Source organism: Ursus americanus, chromosome 23, assembly GCF_024610735.1.
Source record: "Ursus americanus isolate L20-20 chromosome 23, mUrsAme1.1.p, whole genome shotgun sequence".
NCBI lineage: Eukaryota > Metazoa > Chordata > Mammalia > Carnivora > Ursidae > Ursus > Ursus americanus.
Genome location: NC_142149.1, coordinates 44,551,092 through 44,568,312, shown reverse-complemented (window position 1 = coordinate 44,568,312; position 17,221 = coordinate 44,551,092). Strand labels below are relative to the sequence as shown.

General features: G+C 51.7%; 1 protein-coding gene and 1 pseudogene across 1 annotated transcript in view; one reads left to right on the top strand and one right to left on the bottom strand.

Moving 5' to 3' along the window:
• The window catches only part of RAP1GAP2 (RAP1 GTPase activating protein 2), a 178,737-nt gene that overhangs the window by 134,359 nt on the left and 27,157 nt on the right, over positions 1-17,221 (bottom strand).
• Positions 12,199-12,700, top strand: LOC123777194 (large ribosomal subunit protein uL11 pseudogene; annotated as a pseudogene).

Sequence of the window (17,221 nt, the reverse complement as noted above, 5' to 3'; positions counted from 1 at the left end):
TCCACCCCATCCCCCACAGGGCAAGGGTCAATAGTGAACACTGCATTTCAGAGGCTTAAAGACAAAGAAATTCTAGATTACAGCAAGGGAAGCAAAGGTCATTTAGCACCAACATGAAATCTGTCCCTCTCTCTCCTTGGGTAAGTTAAGTCTGCGACCAAAGCAATCAGGATGACAGAAGCAACAGCAGAATAGGACGAAAGTGGGGGCTGGGAGGGCCTCAGTGTCTGCTGCATTGCAGGGAAGGGCATAGTGCGTCCAGGAGGAAGGACAAGATGCCATGAGCCATGGGCATCTTCACCTTCCTGTCCTGTCCCCTGTCCAGTCCTTCCCTGTGCTTCACTGCACCTGGCTGACTCCTGGGCCCATGCACGGCTGGTCTTGACTCCTGGTGGGGCTGTCACCCCACACATTTTACCCTGGTTCCCCAGGGGCATAAGCCCATAGAGAGGCGAACAGGAATAGTTCTGTTCAAACCCTTCACCCCCATGTGGCACTTCGCCCCTCTCAGATGCATCCTCACCCACATAATCTCACTTCAGCCTTTTGTATGGACACAGAAGCAGGCTCAGGGCGATTACAATGATACAACCACGTCACAGTCAATGCATACGCCAGGACTGTGCAGGGACCTTCCACCCTACCACACACTCTGTACTCAGAAACAGGAACTAGTCTGAGGCAGCTGCCTGTCTATCAAGCACATCATCCTTCTCATTCCTCAAAACAGGCACCGGTTGCCTCAGAACAGCCGTCCCCTACCCCTCTGACTTTGGAGGGCTGGCGTAGTCATCCCCCTCCCCCCCAGATAAAATGCTGAAGAACAGGGAATGGAAGAGAATCAAAGTCTAGGGGGACATGGGGCCCAGACCCGGAGCACTGGGCTCCAGAGTCCTGCTGGCAGCTTTTACTCCTAGACAGGCTTGTCCCCAGCATCAGCCATTCCCTACATCACCTGCAGGATTTCTGCCACATTCTATACCATTTGTACTCTTACTATTTCTATTAAATGGACTCATTTTGTGACTTAATACATTCAATTTGAAGTGACGCTTTATATCACCACCACAAAGAGGAAAATCGGTACCACTGACCATAACTAGGAGAGAATCCTAAAAATAAATAGTACAAAAACAACCTAAATTGTAGGCAGGCACCGTTCCCCACTTAAAGGCCCAGAGCCAGAGGTCTGCTTTGTCTTTGTTATGAAACAGAGATTAGCAAATGTTAAAAAGGTGTTAAAGCCAGACTAGCACCAACCTGAAACTTTCCCCTTGAAGAAATCACATGCACTAGTAGAGAACTGAAAAGGGAAGAACCTTCTCACTAGGTGACTCAATGTTATTTCATGCTTAACGACCTGAAGTCATTTCACTGGCTAGTCTACCTTAAGCTATGGGAAACATGGAATCAGACTGCATCATAGGAAGAGGGACAAGAGGGATGGGGGACAACTACACCACAGAGGCAACGCATGCCAGCTTCTCAAAGTGCTCTAATCCATTGCCCACCACTCCCCCCCACCAGGCACACCCAGCTGCTGGGCAAGCCCAGAGGTCACCTGTCACCACCCAGGTATCTCTGGCTCCACTGCCCTTGTCTTAGCCTTTGCCTAATGCAGAGCACAGCACAAACCACTCCAAACTCCTCTGCAAATCAGGATCCAGCAAAGCCACTGGAGTCACCCCAAGTCCTTGCTACATCTCTGTGGATAGTCAGCTCTGATGAACCCCAGTTGCTGGGAAGCTTTGGGCTCATGTACCCTGGCAGAGGAGTGAGTGTGTGCCAGCCTGTGTGAGCAGCTCCCTTGGGTCTTGCAGACATCAAGCCTGCATCACGGGACTGGAGCCCAGGAAGCTGCCCCAGAAGCTCCTTTGCCTGTCCCAAACCCCCACCTCTTTATCCCATAGGTCATCCAGAGCATCTCTAAAATAGCTCCAGAGAACAATTTCCAACATCCACAGCAAACAATTAGTAGAGTAAACCCAAAAAAGGTGAAGATGCAAACAGAAAAAAAAAAATCCAAAGGGGGCAAGGGGCTGTCAAGCAACCTCCAAACTTGTTCCTTGCCTGCTGGCACTGTGCGTAAGGCAGGCAGATCCCGGCCTGGTGGGCACCTCGCGGTCTCAGCCAAGTTGCAGAGAAGCAAACGGCATCTCCGGCGCACTGGGCCACTCGGGCTGAGCCAGGGGCTGTCACCCGGGTCGGATCAATGCTACTTATGCTGCAGGCTTCAGAAAGGGCGCCGCGATGGGCAAATAGGAACGAAATGGGCAAATGGGAATGGGGATGAAACACTTGGTGCCCCTCTGTTGATGATGGAGCCCGAGGGGCCCTTCCAGCCACCCTCCGACCCAGCCCAAGCCCTGCCCCGGCTTTCTCCCAACAGCCGGTGTTCGGGGCGAAGCTCCTGAGTCGCTCCCCCGACGGCGCACGGAGCAGAGGTTTTTCCCAACCAACTCGGGGCCAAAGGCCCTTTTGGAAAAGTCCATCCCAAAGAAACCGGGGATTTAGCTTGAGAGTGGAGGGAAGGGGAGGCGGCGCTGCCAGGCTTTACCTTTTCTCTTTATTCTGTTTTCGGGATTTGTGCAGGAGTCCGATGAGCACCACCGCGGCGCGGATCCCTGCCTTTCGGCAATGCATCCTCCCCGCGGGCTGGGACATGGCGAGGCCGCCGGCGGTGCCCGGCCGCGCCCTCGCCCGCCCGCAGCGCGCCCCCGTCGGCCAGGCTCCGCGCGCTCCGCGCCGCCCGCTCCCAGCCCCTGCGCCCCGGCCCCCGGCCGCCCGCCTCTCATGGGCCCCGCCCCGCCTAGGTGCGCCCCGGGGGTCAGGTGACCGGGCGCTCACTTCCCGGCGACCTTCAGCGTCTCCTCGGAGCCCGCCGGACGGCCGGCGCCCGCTCCCCCAGCGCAGGCATTTCCAAGGCTCGCTCCGGGTGCGGCCCGGACGGGCGGCTCCGGGGCTCCGGCTCCGACGCGCCGCCCGCGCCGGGACCCCGCCCCGGCCCCGCCTCCCGTGCCCCGGCCCGGGCACCCCGGCTGCGGGCGGTTCAGGCGGCCCGGCCGCCAGCGGAGGGAGGCGGCCCGCTTGCGCTCAGCGCCCCGGGGGGCTCGGCGCCGCGTTCGCCCTCTGCTCTGCGCCCGGGCTCCCTCCCTTCCCTCCCGGCGGGCAGCCGCCCCCCCTTCTCTCGCCGCTCCCTCTCCGTCCCCTCCTCTGCGCTCCCCCGTCCCCGCCTCCGCTGGCGGGGCCCCGGGCTCCCTCCCCAGGCAAAGGCGGCTGACGCGCTCTCCCAGCCCGGCCCGCCGGGATACTTCTCCAATGCTGTCACTGTCTTTAAAACACAGGGAGAAAAAACATGCACCGAGACGAAACGCGCGTCCTCAGTCCGTGCGAAACTGGCTTCGCACACGGGCACCGCTGCGGGCCTCCCCCCGCCCAGGGCCAGGCGGTTAGAGAGGGCACCCCGCGCCCAGTGCCCGGCACCCGCCCTCCCCGGCCTGACGTTCCCTGGTGTTTCGACTCAGCGGTATGCTACCCCCTACCTTTCCCCAAGTCCTGGGAGGGGCTGTCCTGCGAGGCTGGAGGGGGCTACTCCAGCATCAGCGCCTGCCTGGGCTGGGGTCAGTCCCCCGGTTAACCATTATTTCCCCTGCCCTGAAAGTCTGACACAACACGGGGTCAATGATCAAGTTCACGGAAGCTACACCTCCGCCTGGCGTCCCAGGTTGCCAGGGAGACGAAGGAGCGCCCCCACCCCACCAGCACCTAACGCCCCATTGTCGCGGACGCCCCGTGTCAGTTCTTCCCTTTCTCCTGCACACTCCATGCAAGCTTCATCTTCACCTCAGAACTGAAAGACAGAAGGTCACTGGCAGCTCACAGGGAAAGGGCCGTGGGGAGTCCCTGATAGGGGCCGGGGCTGCTCAGAAGCCCCACTCACTCACTTCCATCTGCTGCCGGGAAGCCTAGCCCCTCACCACCACCACCCCCACCACCACGATCACACTGGCTTTGCTTCTTCTTCCCACAGAGAAGGGACTTGGGCAGAGGGCTGGAGGGAATTAAAATAAGCCAATTAGTCCATCTTCCGAAACAGTCCTTTGGGGCCATAAAGGTCCCTGAGGCAATTTGCCTTGTTGTGGGTTTTGTTGTGTTGTTCTTGTTTTTAATATAGTCTGGTGTTCATGCAAGCACGGAGAATCAGGCAGGGAAGGGGACTTGCTGGAGAGGGACAGGGCTGGAAATGAATTCCAGGGCCTGAGCCCTCAACCCCGCCTCTCCAGTGGGCACAGTTTCTTGCTGGCACTGGAGCTGGCGTGGAGAGGAGGGAACACCAGGGTGGTGCCAAAATATGCCTGGTTTATTTATGAAGCATCCATTAGCAATGGCCCAGGCCCTCCTGGGCCTGCTTGGGTGGTGGGGGATCACAGAGATAGCCATGGACATCTATTTATAGCCAGAGAGTGAGTGACCCAGGTCCCACCCCTGGGACTGCGGCTAGGCCTGCTGCAAGGAGTACACCAGTAGGGACCTGAGAATCAGTCTGGAGAAAGAATGGGGAAATGAGTGTCCTCAGTGGGGAACAGGGCAGAGCACCAGCCCAAGCAGCTCAGGGCTTTTGTCTCTGGCAGAACACAAAACTGACAAGTTAGCTGATGGACCATTTGAGCTGGAGGACACTGAGGGTGATGGTGGGGTGTATTCTATCCACCCACACACAGAAGAAAGCTGCATCTCAGTACAAGGCCTAACCTCTTGCCAGGTGAGTGAGTATGGTTGGCTCCACCCCACCCCCGCTGCCTGGGAGGTATTTCAGGCCAAGGGCATCAGTGGGCAACAGGGCACTGGAATGAAGGCAAAAAACCTTTCCACCAAGCAGGTTATCCTTCTTGTTCTCAGGTTCCAGGCATCCTCAATTCCTCTACAAGCACAACGTTTCCAGCCCCAACGTGGCTGAAAACACAAGGTTGTCCCTAAAAGACCAAAACCTGATCTGATTCCGGAGGCCCTAGAGGTAGAAGTTCGCTGAGGGTGAGGGAGCCCTTCCTTCTGCCCACACCCCACACCAAAACACCAAAGCATAACGAGCTGGCTGGTAACATTCTGTCTTTTGGTTCTGAACCGAAGATGAAGCTTGCATGGAGTGTGCAGGAGAAAGCGAAGAATTGACGGGGGTGTGCACGACAATGGGGTGCCAGGTGCTGGTGGGGTGGGGGCGCCCCCCCCCATCTCCCTGGCATAAGGCAGAGAATGCGATGGCCATCTATGCTAGACTTCCCCATTCCACCAACATTTATTAAATACATTGTGCAGAGAGACTAGGGTGAGAAACAGAAGACCACCTTTGCCCAAAACAAACAGTGCTGACACACATGAAACCACCAAACAATCCCATTCCAGGCTACCCTGTGCAGCGTGACCCAGCCACCATTCCCCAGAATTCACATACCCCCTTCACCATTTTTTGGCTCAGCATTATATACCCTGTCATTTCTTAATTGTTTTCCTTTAATTAAATCAACTCACTTTTTTACTTAATTAATTTTATTTTTTTTTAAAGATTTTATTTATTTATTTGACAGAGATAGAGACAGCCAGCGAGAGAGGGAACACAAGCAGGGGGAGTGGGAGAGGAAGAAGCAGGCTCATAGAGGGAGGAGCCTGACGTGGGGCTCGATCCCGTAATGCTGGGATCACGCCCTGAGCCGAAGGCAGACGCTTAACCGCTGTGCCACCCAGGCACCCCTACTTAATTAATTTTAAAAGAAAACATTACCACCCTAAATGAAAATCTATTATCGCTTGTCATTCATACCGTGAAAACAAATACAAACTTACTAAATTCTAGCTCAATACTCTTGCCTGACAAAGGCTCTGAGCTTAAAACACCCTTGTGAAGAGAGAAAAACAGGCAAGTGTTAGGTGTTAGCCACACACTTGCACCAAAGATGCAGTCCTTAAAGGAATCAAAAAGTTCGAGGAGAACCGAAAGGGAACAATTTTCCTATGAGTGACTCAACAGAGAAGGCTAGACACATCCAGACCAGAGCAAGCGAGGGAGGTCAGGGAGGACTGCAGAACAGGGGTCTCCGGATCTCCACCACCAGCAGTTTATCCCTAGCAGTGTCCCAGCTCACAAGACCTCCGAGGTCTGTTCCAGCCCACCCCACCCCACCCCCAAGCCCACAGTCCCTGAGAACAAAGTGCCAGGCAGCTGCCAACCTGGGTCTCTGCCCCAGTCAGTCGGGGGAAACCCAAAGGCTAAGGGGGCCCGGGTGGGAGTGGGGGGAGGGCACGACAGGGAAGTTAATCATGAACAGAGGGCAGACAGCTGCACAGCCCATTCCTAAGGGGCCAGTGGGGTGAGACAGACAGACACGCATGCTTGGTCCTAAAGAAAAGGGCCTTCTGTGCCGGGAACCCGCTCCAGGAGACACATCCGTGTGAAACTGGGACTCAGCCCTGTTGCCAGCGCCCAGGTCCAGAGAGAGACGGGAGCAAGTGCTCCCTCCCCACCCCGCCACCCCAGCTCCAGTGCCTCCAGGCCTCTGCAAAATGACTGCAACCCTTCTTGGCTAGGATTGGGAGTGGATACCCAGCAAAAAGGGGCTCTGGAGCCAGCAGGGTGGGGCCTTGTATGAAAACCAGACCTCTTTCAGATGCCTTGCCCCTCCCCTTCTGCAGGGGACAGCGCCCCAACCACCCTATGGACCGCTCAACCTTAGACCTGCTCAGGACAGGCCGGCACCGCCACTCTCTTATGCCTTTGGAGCACACCCACACACAGCGGCTCGGAGAAATCACTCGGAAGACTCTCACTCTCACTTCTACAGAGCACTCACACCTGTGCTCTTCAGGCAACGGGAGGGCATTTATTCTTGGCGGGTACATCAGCGCCCCCTGCTGGGCCTTGTTACAGTTGCGTCTCTGGGATACCAGCGCAGGAAAAGAAGAAAGAGGAAAGGGGAGAGTGAAGGGGGAATTAAGAGGGAAAGAGAGAGGAGGGAAAGGCTGGGAAGGCTTGAGGTGTGGAAGCCATTTATACTTTGTTTTGGTTTGGTTTTAAGTAGGCTCCATGCCCAGCGTGGAGCCCAGCACGGGGCTTGAACTCACAACCCCCAAATCAAGGCCGGAGCCGCAATCAAGAGTCAGATGCTTGACTGAGCCCCCCATGCACCCCACCATTTCTACTTTGAAAAGAGAGATGCAGGAGGGGTCTTTGCCAACACCCAGCACATGGACACTCCTCCCATCTCCTAACGTCCCCTCTCGGAGCCCACCAGCAGCCCCAAAAGGGCCCATCCCACAACAGGGTCCGTCAGTGACAGCAACAGGTCATGCCCAGGCCCGGCTGGGAGGCCTCAAAGACAAGCCTTGGGAGCCCTGGCACAGCCGTACTTTCCTGGAGCCACACATTTCATACTAAAGAGAGGATCTGCCTAGAAACTGGCTCGGATTTTGGAAACGGATCTTGGTGACTTGTGTGGCATTTCCGAGCTTCAGGGAAAGGAAACCATGCCTGAGGAAACCCACAGATCCCACTCAGTGGCAGGGATCCAGCCCCGAGGCGGCACATCATTCAGTACCCAGAGCCTGCCATGCGTGATGTCAATCAGAACTTTGCTGATTTTCTGCTCAGGGGTTACAAAAAGGGGGGGAGGAGGAAGAAGAAAGGAGGTCTTTATCTATTCCTTGGTTACTGAAGGTATTTAAAATACTTCTTTTTGGCTCATTTAGGGAATTTGAACCCATGAATCCAAGTGGCATGACTATAATTTTTCCCACAGTAGAAACATTCAAAAGGATTCTTCTTTGTGTGGCATTTCTGAAGAACATGAAGAAGTAAATTTTGCATGGAGGCCACCCAGGGGCAGAAGAGGCTAAGGACTCGGTGGCTTGCGGCACGCTCCTCTCACACCTGGGGCCCCTGGTCCCCACCTCACGGATCACTGAGCCTCGCCAGCTGTGGCTACCCCTGCAGCCACTTCCACTGCAGGGCTTCCCGGGGCTGAGCAGAAAAGTGAGGAGGAAAGCTGTCTTTCCATAATATTAGCAACATTGCTTAGCAACATCTTTCCAAGCAAGCGCCGGCAGACTCCCCAAAAACCGATCCTGTTCGGATCTACAAAGAACAGAATGGTTCTTATGCATGTATTATTTATATACTATTTTATACCCAGTCACGCCTTCTGTCTCTGGCTTCCTTGAGAAATGACGTATTACGCCTGAGATTTCCAGACTAAAGCTTTGAGTAGCAAAACTTTCTGTTTGCCGGCTTGCTTTTATTGTAATAACCTTGGCTGAAAATTTCTCTAAAAGTCTTACACATTTTCGTTCTTTTTAAAGGTAGGTTTAACATAACCTTTTCTTGGTGACTCGGAGCCATTATTATCAATACTTATCATTATCCTGCACTAAAACTCAGTTACGAACAGGCCGCTGAGGTGACCCATCTGTCCCCCTAATTAGTGACCCCAAACAGCTGTGGCACAAAGATACCACAGGGAGGGAATAAAAACTAAAAGACAAATCTAGGTTTGAGTCCCATCTCCAACTTTTACTGTCTGCGTGGCCTTGGGCTAGGTATTTAACCTCTCTGAGCCTCAAGTTTTGTCATCTGTAAGATGCAGAGAACACACCACCATGAGCATCCATGGTCCACACAAAGACTCGTATGAAAACATTCACAGGAGCTTTACTCAGAATGGGCAGTCCGGGGAGACCCGGCTGGCTCAGTCAGAAGAGCATGCGACTCTTGTTCTCTGGGTTGTGAGTCTGAGTCCCTCACTGGGTGTAGAGATTACTTAAAAATAAACAAATTTCAAAATGGATTGTCCAAGGGCTCCTGGGTGGCTCAGTCGGTTAAACATCTGCCTTTGGCTCAGGTCGTGATCCTGGGGTCCTGGGATCGAGTCCCACATTGGGCTCCCTGTTCACAGGGAGTCTGCTTCCGCCTCTCCTCCTTGCTCGTGCTCTCTCTCTCTCTCAAATAAATAAAATCTTTTTAAAAATTAAAACTAAAAAAATGGACGGTCCATAAACAAACTGTGGAATAGCCATACCACGGAGTACCACTTGGTAATAAAAAGGAACAAAATACCAAGACATGGATGACTTTCTAAAACATTATGTAGAGTGCAAAAAGCTAGATACAAAAAAAAAAAAAGTATGATTCCATTTATATGAAGTTCTAAAACAGACAATCTAAGGTGCAAAAATTAGGGCAGTATTTGCCTCTGGGGGTAAGGGAGTCTCTGGAGAGACAGAAATGTTCTATATCAAGATAGGTGGTGGAATCCATTTGTCCAAAATGTACAATTAAGATCTGTGTATTTCAATGTATGTAAATTTTACCCCCAAAACACTGAAATTAATAGTAATAGCAGTAAGAATAGAGTGGCGGAGTGGACTGGGGGGAGGTCTAGCTGACACAGGAACAGCACAGCATTGATAACTGTTGGGGGCACGATTCTATTTATTGCGCATGTGCTTGACATTTTCCGTAATAAAAAGTTAAAGAGAATGTTCATAGTGGGAAGAAAAGGTTAATAGATTATCTCTGGAAGTAAATGATGATTTTTATTGCTGTCTTTGTATTTTTCTACTATATACAAATTTATAAGGACTCCATTTTAGTTTTCTAAGTAAAAAGATGAATATTATCAAATATTCTTTAAAGATTTTTATTTATTTATATGACACAGAGAGAGAGAGAGCACAAGCAGGGGCAGAGGGGGAGGGAGAAGCAGCTCCCCGCTGAGCAGGGAGCCCGCCGTGGGGCTCGATCCCAGGACCCCGGGATCACGCCCTGAGCCCAAGGCAGACGTTGAGCCACCTGGGCGCCCCGATGTTGTCAAACATTTTAAATGAGAATGCCTGTGACAGCCCCTGACAAGTACTCTTTCAGTGGCCTTTTGAATCCTTGCTCGGTGACTGTTTACTGGAAAACCAAATAACTGAGCTCGACAAAACCGAGAGTGAGCACCTGAGGGGTGTCGTGAACCTCACTGCAGAGCCTCCCTTTGGCGCCCCTTTTTGCTCCTGACTTGTATGTATTTGCCATATGCAAGAGTTTTTAGAAAGACCGAGGCACTGCTAGGTAGCAGGAGGCAGGTGTTTGACACACAGACACCCTCAGTTCAATCTAGGATTTAGGTGTCCACAGAGTACATCTGCATTCCCTGCACATTCCACGGGGGGGGGGGGGGTGCGCGGGGGCAGGGATGGGATGCCACGCAGAGTGTGCTAGCTGGCACCAGACCAGGCTGGAGCACTAACTTCACCTTTGAGTCAACACCGGGAGGATCGCTGTGTGGACTGCCAACAGCTCTTGAGCCTGGTCAATCAGAAAATTCATAGGTTAGGGCCCCTTCTACCTGATTCCTGATAAATCTTAATTTGTTTTCTGTCGTGAACTAATCTCTTGCTTCCTTGGGATGGATACTCCTTTCTAGAGGAAATTGCCCCTACGGGTGGGGGTAATCAAAGCTTTTCCGCTCCACCACAACAGACTCTGGACTGAAACTCACTGATGTGTTAATAGTTCTTTCCCACTCTGACATTAAGTCCTCTTAGCCTCAAAGACAAACACAAAGCTTATCTTTGGTGTTGACACAGACTCCCCGGGCTTTGAGTTTCGCCCTGCGCCCCACCCCCACCGGCCAAGCCCTGAGGCTCCTGCCAAGCAGCCCTCCGTCCGAGCTTTGCAAGCTTTCTACTAGACAGACTTTCCAGGGGCCCTTCTGCTCTTTCCATTAGGAAAGTCCTTCCAGCTGTCTAGCCTGTGTTATTCCTATTGTAACCTAAGCTCTTTTGGTAAGCAACTGCCCCCCACCTTTAGGGAAAACCCCATTTAGTTCCCACCATCTTAACTTCCCCCAGGTCCCCAAGCTGTGCAGGGTCCATGCTCCTTTTACCCAAGGCTCCAAACTTTTTGCTTCCATTCATTTTCTCCCCTGTCCCAGCCCCCTTCACTCAGTCACAAGGCAGGATCAGGGACTGCATGGGTCACAAATGATGGGTGCAGCTAATAACTAAAGGACCAAATTCTCCCAATTCTTCCCTTCTTCTTAATAGATTAAAGCAATTTCAAGGTTATGGGGAGACAGGCCCAGGAGCCAGCTTTGTGTGAACACCATCCGTCAAATCTATCGCGGCAGAGGACACGTAGGGAAGGGTGTCCTAAAACAGTCCCCAGGCAAAGCCAGCAGTGACCTTCACATGGCCCCATGTCAGTTATGAGAATCGCTCTCTTCACGATGCTGGGAAACAGGGGTCTGGAGCAGAAACAGGTGCAACCGCCCTACCCCGCAAAGCGGTAGGATGCCCCAGAAAAAGGAGAGGAGGGACAATGGATTGACCGTGTAATATAACTGAACGGATTCAGTGGGAAAATCAAATGAGCTGCTTTCTTGGACGTTGATCTGTCCCAAAAGAATGCCCCCTCCCGAGAGAGGCCTTCGTTGAGCACTTACCTAGACTACATCCTCTTGGTTACTGGGCACCTAGCTTGTTTTGTTTTGTTTTTAATGATTTGTCTGTTCACTTGTTTTTGGTCTTTCTATCCACAGAGGCAGACACAGCGGACGTCTCAGACATCACCACCATTTCCCTCCACCCCACCCTGCACCCAGAATGGCATCTGACACACTCCAACCCTCCGTAAACATTACAGGAAGGGAGGGAGGAGGGAAGCAAGGGGGGACAGAGGAGTAAGAAGGAAGTAAGGAAGGGTACCCCTCCAGGAGGATCCTGTGTCCTGGAGTCTGAGCTTCCTCAGCCCCAGAAGATCTGTAGGCTTTTGACTGGACAGAACTGGTTTGGCTGGCTGTAGGGGAAGGCAGAGCACTGAGGTCCCAGGGCTGGAAATCCCCCCTCCCCCCTCACAGGTGGAAAGACTCAGATGGGGTGGCGGAAAGGATGCCTTCTTCGGGCCCTGCACCAAGCGGGTGCAGCCTTGTGAGTCCAGCAACTGCAAGGCAGCCGCTCCAACTCCAAGGTTTCTTTCAGAGTGCCTGAAAGCCACCCCAGCTTTTAGAAGACCCTAGGGAGGAGAGGGCTCCAAAAATATCATATTTCCTGCCAAGCCTAGAGGGAGTTTTCTAAGTATTTTTAGAAAAATAAGAACGTAACTGCAGCAAAGGTGCAGCTGTCTTAGGTGGTCCTGAATCCGTTCATCCGACACCAGCCACCTCCACCATGAGGTCTAAGTTCAAGCCCAATGAGATCGAAGTTGTATACCTGCGGCATACCAGTGGGGAAGTCGGTGCCACATCTGTCTGCCCTGGCCCCGAAGATCGGTCCCCCTGGGGCTGTCTCCCAAAAAGGCTGGTGATGACCTGGCCAAGGCAACTGGTGATTGGAAGGGTTGGAAGATGACGGTGAAACTGACCATTCAGAACAGACAGGCCCAGATTGAAGTGGGACCTTCTGCCTCTGCCCTGATGATGAAAGACCTCAAGGAACCACCAAGAGACAGAAAGGAGCAGAAAAACATGAAGCACAGTGGAAATACCACTTTCAATGAGATTGTCAACATGGCCTGATAGATGCGGCACCAACCTTTAGCCAGAGAACTCTCTGGAACCACTGAGGAGACCCTGAGGACTGCCCACTCTGTGGGCTGCACCGTTGATGCCCCCACCCTCCTGACCTCACGGATGACATCAATAGTGGCGCCGTGGGATGCCCCAGTATTTAAGAACTACGAAGGAAAATATTTCAATATGGGATCATTTGACAACCTCCCCGCCCAAAAAAAGTAAATATGTTGAAAATCAAATAAGGTTACTTCATTTCAGCTAACTGGACACTGTTGCCTGCCCAAGGCCCTGAGTCTAGACCCACTGCCTCTATTAATAAGGAAGATCAGCAAATGTTACAGAGATGTTAAAGACATATTAGCACCTAACTGAGATTTTCTCCTTGACGTGGTGGGATCCGAAAAGAGAATGGCTTTCTCTTCAGTGACCACTGTCAGGCAATGCTGTGTCCCTGCACCACCTAATGTCACTTTTCCCAGTTCCAACTCTGGAATCCCTGTGCCAGCCCAGGCACTTCCACCTTCTTCCTTTCCTTATGTGGAGCTCGGAGAACGAGCAAAGGGCTCAGGTGGTCCCCGTGGAGAAACCACCCCACTGTGCTGAGGTGTCCATGGCCTTGTGTAGGTCACCATCCCAACTGTCCAGGAACGGCTCTGAGGGCAGGTGTTGCTCATCCCAAGCACCCTGGGTGGCTCAGTCGGTTAAGCGCCTGCCTTCGGCTCAGGTCATGATCCCAGGGTCCTGGGATCCAGCCCTGAGTCGGGCTCCCTGCTCAGCAGGGGACTCTGTAATCCCTCTCCCTCTGCCCCTCCCCCACCCCCACTCACACTCACTCTCTCTCAAATAAATACATAAAGATTTTTAAAAAAATATAAATCCTCCCCATTTGCTAGATGAGTAAACTAAGACCCAGAGAGGTTAACACCTCTATCCAGGATCACACAGCTGCTAAGAAGCAGAGCTGGGACCCAGCCACAAATGATCCCCATAGATATTGACTCCCACAAAATCCAAAATGAAGAGTACTGGAGACTCCAGGAGAGAAGGTGATGATTGGGCCAGAGGTTCCCCAAGCCTGTCACCAGATTTCTGCCTGCTCAGCACCCAGGCCCCTTCTGGTTGACAGACCTTGATTTTTCCTCTGACACTACTGTTGTTTTCTGTGATTCAGGTGGGGCTGCCTTCTCTCAACCTACCCATCCTGAATTCTAAGGTGGGTACCACAGGTCAGGCCTGACTAATCCATGTATTCCATTCACTAGGCTACAGTGATTGCTTTGGGGATGGGCACATTAACCTAGTTGGTCCAGAGTGAACGCCTGAATCTTCACTGGCACCAGAGAAAGAAGTGGCTTACTAACCCCTGGAGTTTCCAAAGTCAACGGCTGTGTTATGAGAGGAGAGTTGCCTGTGAATGAAGTGAGTGCAGAGGAGACCAGAGCCAAGAGATGGGGACAAAGAGATTGTTTAATATTTTCTGACTCACCTGGATCCAGCCATTCCTGAAGCCAAATTTTCATAAAGGTATCCATTACAAGAGCTTTTTTGGATTTGTTTTTCCTTTTGATGTCTTTTTTTTTCCTCAAGCCAATCTAAACTAGATTTTTGTCATGAATAACCTAGTTAATTAACGTAAATCTCTGCCCAATGGTACACACATGAGGGGGCACAATCAGCTCTCTGGGCAAGTAAGAAGGCCACATCACTCCCTCACCCCAGGGGAGCATCCCCTAAGGTGGACCATGGAGAAACCTTCCGGGGAGGAACCTCTGAAACCACTTCTCCAACACAGACAGACCTGGAGGCACCAACCCACCCAATGAGCGACGGGCTTGGGGACAGCTTGTGGAGAGTCCTCGACCCTATCAAGGTGAAAACAGATGGCACAATTCTGACCCTGAGGATAAAACAGGAATCTCTCTCTTCCTCTCTGCTGCCAGCATCCAGGTCACTCATTTCATCTTTCCTCAATAAAATCAAGGACTATTCAAGGAAAATGTTTTAAAAGGGGGGAGAGGCAACATTCAGACAAATCCAAAATGTGGGACATTCTACAGAACCACTGTGCCAGGTCTGCTGTTCTATATGGAAGGACACTAAAGAGGTGTGACAGCCAAGGGCAGCGAGTGGCCGCTGGCGAGGAGTCAGTATCACCTACTACACAGTCCGCACGCAAACCTGGAACAACTGGAAACACTTAGATACAGGCTATATACTATACTATTAAATTAATACGAATTTGCTTCCACGTGATCATAGCACTGTGGTTACGTCAGAGAGTGGTATTATTTCAGGGAGTTTTTGGTATTCAGATGTAAGGTGTCGTGATGTCTGCAACTTGTCTCCACCTTACCATCACTATACAGAGAGAGAGAGAGAGAACCGCCGGCAAATGTTAGCAAGCGGAGAGCGAGGGTGAATACAGGTGTTCACTGTACTACACCTTTGATTTTTGCATAGATTGGTAAATTTCAAAATAAAACATTGAAAAAAACCCCACCTCACCCTCGCCTGTGCCTGCCCTCGAATCTGCGCATACATACGTGTGCCTGTGCAAAACCACGTACGTACACACAGACTTGCATGCATTCTGCAGCTCGGCAGACCAGTGTGCAAAGAACACCGGGCCAGAGTCAGCAGAACCAGCTTCTGGACCAGATCTGTCCTCTCAGTATCTCCAGGTCCCTTCCCTAGTCTGTCTTCTCAGCTGTGAGATCAGGGCTGAAGGGGCGCCTGGGTGGCTCAGCTGGCTAAGCGTCTGCCTTCAGCTCAGGTCATGATCCCCGGGGTCCTGCTCAGTGGGGAGCCTGCTTCTTCCTCTTCCACTGCCCTTCCCCTCCCTGCTCATGCTTGCTTTCCCTCTCTCTTAATCTCTCTCAAATAAATAAATGAAAATCTTTAATTAAAAAAAAAGATGGGGGGGCGCCTGGGTGGCGCAGTCGTTAAGCGTCTGCCTTTGGCTTAGGGCATGATCCCGGTGTTATGGGATCGAGCCCCACGTCAGGCTCCTCCGCTATGAGCCTGCTTCTTCCTCTCCCACTCCCCCTGCTTGTGTTCCCTCTCTCGCTGGCTGTCTCTATCTCTGTCAAATAAATAAATAAAATCTTTAAAAAAAAGATGGGGGCTGAAGCTTCTATATACGCCCACGAGATGCTGTAGGGGCATTTCCACAGATGGGGCAGTTACAGTGAAGGTGTTAAGAACTGAAGACACAGGCTAAGATGAGATGGTCCTTTCTAAGGTATAGGTGACAGGAGCTGTCTCCTAGGTCACCCCCTTCCTCCCCAGTTGCCCAGTCCTAGGCCTCTCAGGGGACCCAGTCCTTAAAACTTGACCTTAAGATGGGCTGACAACACCATGGACTAGTCCAGTAAGAACTGGCCTCTCATTTTTACCAGCAAAGAAAATGTAGCTGGGCTCCAAGCTGTGGCTTCCCCAGGGCACCTGCAGGGCAAGACTGGCACCTTGTAACCATGAGAAGGTGAAAAGCCACAGCCAGTCCCTCTGAACTTGCCTGGGAGGTCACTGCGTTCAGTCTCACATCAACTTGCCAGCCATCTCTCTTGTCAGTAAAGCTCTCTGGACTCCTGGGGCTTCTGAAAAGGAAGAGCTGGAGGATATTCTCTGCAAAAGACCTTCCTGCAAGGATCCCAGACAGGTGCAGGAAGTTCAGGGGGCCGCAGTCCACTGACTTCAAGAGGACTGTGCTGCTCCAGGCCGAGGGTGTGGTGGGCAATGTACAACCAGAGAGACTTGAGAGGATGAGAACTCAGAGAAATGCAATCCTAACAAAGAGGACACTTCACCCAACAGACTGGCGAAATGTCCACACCTACCCGTGGTGGGTGTAAAAGCTGTTGGCAATCTAGCAGTACGGTTAAAATAAGTCACCTACCATATCCCCCAGCAGTAGCACCTCTAAGATTTACTCACGTCTAGAGACACATTCACACGTGTGTACAGAGACAAGGACAAGACTGCTCACTGCAGCACTCTCTGTAAGACTGAAAAAATACCGGAAGCAATCATTTAGATGCAAAACAGATAAGTAAGATGTGACAGAGTCACAAACTAGCTACTATGCAACGGTTAGAAAGAATGAGTTAAGCCTGGGGCGCCTGGGTGGCTCAGTCAGTTAAGCGTCCGCCTTCTGCTCAGGTCATGATCCCAGGGTCCTGGGATCGAGCCCCACATCGGGCTCCCTGCTCAGCTGGGAGTCTGCTTCTCCCTCTGCTTGTGCTCCTTTCCCTCGCTTGTTCTCTCTCTTTCTCTCTCCTCTCTCTCTTGCTCTGTCAGATAAATAAGTAAAATCTAAAAAAAAAAAAGAAGAATATATGTTCATTTTATATAGGAATAGATACAGAAGCACTGGAAAGAACCTCCTAAGTGGATTAAGAAGGAGGTGACAGAGGGGACCCATGGTAAGAGCAAATATTCTCACCATATATGTTTTTATGTCAATCTGGATTTTGAACCAAATACATGTAAATACATCTACTATTCAAAAGAAATTATAAATAAATAATTAAATAGCACCAGTCAGGATAACCACAATACTTTAGACAGCATTGTGGAAATGCTTAGCAATAGTCATAAAAACAGAGGTCCAGACACTTTCGGTCAGTTATTCCATCCTTGCTAATACACATCCCGAGGAAATAATTTCTTTTTTTTTTTTT